Source organism: Schistocerca piceifrons, unplaced genomic scaffold (assembly GCF_021461385.2).
Source record: "Schistocerca piceifrons isolate TAMUIC-IGC-003096 unplaced genomic scaffold, iqSchPice1.1 HiC_scaffold_2481, whole genome shotgun sequence".
NCBI lineage: Eukaryota > Metazoa > Arthropoda > Insecta > Orthoptera > Acrididae > Schistocerca > Schistocerca piceifrons.
The window spans coordinates 245,847-250,097 of record NW_025728425.1 but is presented as its reverse complement, the minus strand read 5'-3'; positions in this window follow the sequence as shown (position 1 = coordinate 250,097).

Genomic DNA, 4,251 nt, shown 5'->3' with positions numbered 1-4,251 from the left:
AAGGCACAATGCCGACTTAAGGACAAGAAGTCTGACTCTTCTTACTGACTATGTGTTGAACCATTCCTGTGACACTATCTATAGATTCCGATGCTTTACTTCAGGTTTACTGTAACCCTCTGCCTTCTTATTGACGATGAAACACAGATATTGCATCGGAATTAAATACAAAAGGCACAATGCCGACTTAAGTACAAGAAGACTAATTCTTATTAGTGTCTATGAATTTTACCATTCCATTGACACTAGTTATAGATTCCGATGCTTCTCTCCAGGTTTACTGTATCCCTTGCACCTTGTCATTGACGATGAAACACAGAAATTGCATCGAAATTAAATGGAAAAGGTACGATGCCGACTTAAGTACAAGAAGACTGACTCTTTTTACTGACTATGTTTGAACCATTCCTGTGACACTAGTTATAAATTCCGATGCTTCACCGCAGGTTTACTGTATCCCTTGGACCTTCTTATTGACGATGAAACACAGAAATTAAATCGGAATTAAACACAAAAGGCAAAATGCCGACTTAGGTACACGAAGACTGGCTCTTCTTACTGACTTTGTTTTGAACCATTCCTGTGACACTAGTTATAGATTCCGACGCTTCACTTTAGGATTACTGTATCCCTCAGCCCTTCTTATTGACGATGAAACACAGAAATTGCATCGGAATTAAATAGAAAAGGCACAATGCCGACTTAAGTACAAGAAGACTGACTCTTCTTACTGTCTATGTTTTGAACTATCCCTGTGACACTAGTTATAGATTCCGATGTTTCACTCCAGGTTTACTGTATCCCTTGGTCCTTCTTATTGACGATGAAACACAAAAATTGCATCGGAATTAAACTCAAAAGGCACAATGCCGACTTAAGTACAAGAAGACCGACTCTCCTTACTGACTATGTTTTGAACCATTCCTGTGACACTAGTTATGAATTCCGATGCTTCACTTCAGGTTTACTGTATCCCCTGGACCTTCGTATTGACGATGAAACACAGAAATTGCATCGGAATTAAATACAAAAAGCACAATGCAGAATTAAGTACAAGAAGATTGACTCTTCTTACTGTCTATGTTTTGAACCATTCCTGTGACACTAATTATATATTCCGATGCTTCACTACAGGTTTACTGTATCCCTTGGACCTTCTTGTTGACGATGAAACACAGAAATTGCATCGGACTTAAATACAAAAGGCACAATGCCGACTTAGGGACAAGAAGACTGACTCTTCTTACTGACTATGATTTGTAGCATTCCTGTGACACTAGCTATCGATTCCGATGCTTCACTTCAGGTTTATTGTATACCTCTGCGTTCTTATTGACGATGAAACACAGATATTGTATCGGAATTAAATACAAAAGGCACAATGCCGACTTAAGTACAAGAAGACTAATTCTTATTAGTGTCTATGAATTTTACCATTCCATTGACACTAGTTATAGATTCCGATGCTTCACTCCAGGTTTACTGTATCCCTTGCACCTTGTCATTGACGATGAAACACAGCAATTGCATCGAAATTAAATAGAAAAGGTAGAATGCCGACTTAAGTACAAGAAGACTGACTCTTTTTACTGACTATGTTTGAACCATTCCTGTGACACTAGTTATAAATTCCGATGCTTCACCTCAGGTTTACTGTATCCCTTGGACCTTCTTATTGACGATGAAACACAGAAATTAAATCGGAATTAAACACAAAAGGCAAAATGCCGACTTAGGTACACGAAGACTGACTCTTCTTACTGTCTATGCTTTGAACCATTCCTCTAAAACTAGTTATAGATTCCGATGCTACACTCCAGGTTTACTGTATCCCTTGGACCTTCTTATTGACGACGAAACACAGAAATTGCATCGGAATTAAATACAAAAGTCACAATGCCGACTTAAGGACAAGAGGACTGGCTCTTCTTACTGACTTTGTTTTGAACCATTCCTGTGACACTAGTTATAGATTCCGACGCTTCACTTTAGGATTACTGTATCCCTCAGCCCTTCTTATTAACGATGAAACACAGAAATTGCATCGGAATTAAATAGAAAAGGCACAATGCCGACTTAAGTACAAGAAGACTGACTCTTCTTACTGTCTATGTTTTGAAATATCCCTGTGACACTAGTTATAGATTCCGATGCTTCACTCCAGGTTTACTGTATCCCTTGGTCCTTCTTATTGACGATGAAACACAAAAATTGCATCGGAGATTAAACTCAAAAGGCACAATGCCGACTTAAGTACAAGAAGACCGACTCTCCTTACTGACTATGTTTTGAACCATTCCTGTGACACTAGTTATGAATTCCGATGCTTCACTTCAGGTTTACTGTATCCCTTGGACCTTCGTATTGACGATGAAACACAGAAATTGCATCGGAATTAAATACAAAAGGCACAATGCAGAATTAAGTACAAGAAGATTGACTCTTCTTACTGTCTATGTTTTGAACCATTCCTGTGACACTAATTATATATTCCGATGCTTCACTACAGGTTGACTGTATCCCTTGGACCTTCTTATTGACGATGAAACACAGAAATTGCATCGGGACTTAAATACAAAAGGCACAATGCCGACTTAAGGACAAGAAGACTGACTCTTCTTACTGACTATGATTTGTACCAATCCTGTGACACTAGCTATCGATTCCGATGCTTCACTTCAGGTTTATTGTATACATCTGACCTTTTTATTGACGATGAAACACAGATATTGCATCGGAATTAAATAGAAAAGGCACAATGTCGACGTAAGTACAAGAAGACTGACGCTTCTTACTGTCTATGTTTTGAACCATTCCTGTGACACTAGTTATAGATTGTGATACTTCACTCCAGGTTTACTGTATCCCATGGGACCTTCGTATTGACGATGAAACACAGGAATTGCATCGGAATTAAATAAAAAAGGCACAATGCCGACTTAAGTACAAGAAGACTGACTCTTCTTACTGACTATGTTTTGAACCATTCCTGTAACACTAGTTATAGATTCCGATGCTTCACTTCAGGTTTACTGTTTCCCTTGGTCCTTCTTGTTGACGATGAAACACAGAAATTGCATCGGAATTAAATACAAAAGGCACAAAGCAGAATTAAGTGCAAGAAGACTGACTCATCTTACTGACTTTGTTTTGAACCATTCCTGTGAGACTGGTTATAGATTCCGATGCTTCACTTCAGGTTTATTGCATCCTCTGACCTTCTTATTGACGATGAACACTGAAATAGCATCGGAATTAAACAGAAAAGGCGCAATATGGACGTAAGTACAAGAAGACTGACTCTCCTTACTGACTATGTTTTGAACCATTCCTGTGACAATAGTTATAGATTCCGATGCTTCACTCCAGGTTTACTATATCCCTCTGACCTTCTTATTGACGATGAAACACAGGAATTGCATCGGAATTAAATAGAAAGGGAACAATGCCGACTTAAGTACAAGAAGACTGACTCTTCATACTGTCTATGTTTTGAAACATTCCTGTGACACTAGCTATAGATTCCGATGCTTCACTTCAAGTTTACTGTATCCCTCTGACCTTCTTATTGACGATGAAACACAGAAATTGCATCGGAATTAAATAGAAAAGGCACAATGCCGACTTAAGTACAAGAAGACTGACTCTTCTTACTGTCTATGTTTTGAACTATCCCTGTGACACTAGTTATAGATTCCGATGCTTCACTCCAGGTTTACTGTATCCCTTGGTCCTTCTTATTGACGATGAAACACAAAAATTGCATCGGAATTAAACTCAAAAGGCACAATGCCGACTTAAGTACAAGAAGACTGACTCTCCTTACTGACTATGTTTTGAACCATTCCTGTGACACTAGTTATGAATTCCGATGCTTCACTTCAGGTTTACTGTATCCCTTGGACCTTCTTATTGACGATGAAACACAGAAATTGCATCGGAATTAAATACAAAAGGCACAATGCAGAATTAAGTACAAGGAGACTGACTCTTCTTACTGTCTATGTTTTGAACCATTCCTGTGACACTAGTTATAGATTCCGATGCCCCACTCCAGGTTTAATGTATCCCTTGGACCTTCCTATTGATGATGAAATTCAGAAATTGCATCGGAATTAAATACAAAAGGCACAATGCCGACTTAAGGACAAGAAGTCTGACTCTTCTTACTGACTATGTGTTGAACCATTCCTGTGACACTATCTATAGATTCCGATGCTTTACTTCAGGTTTACTGTAACCCTCTGCCTT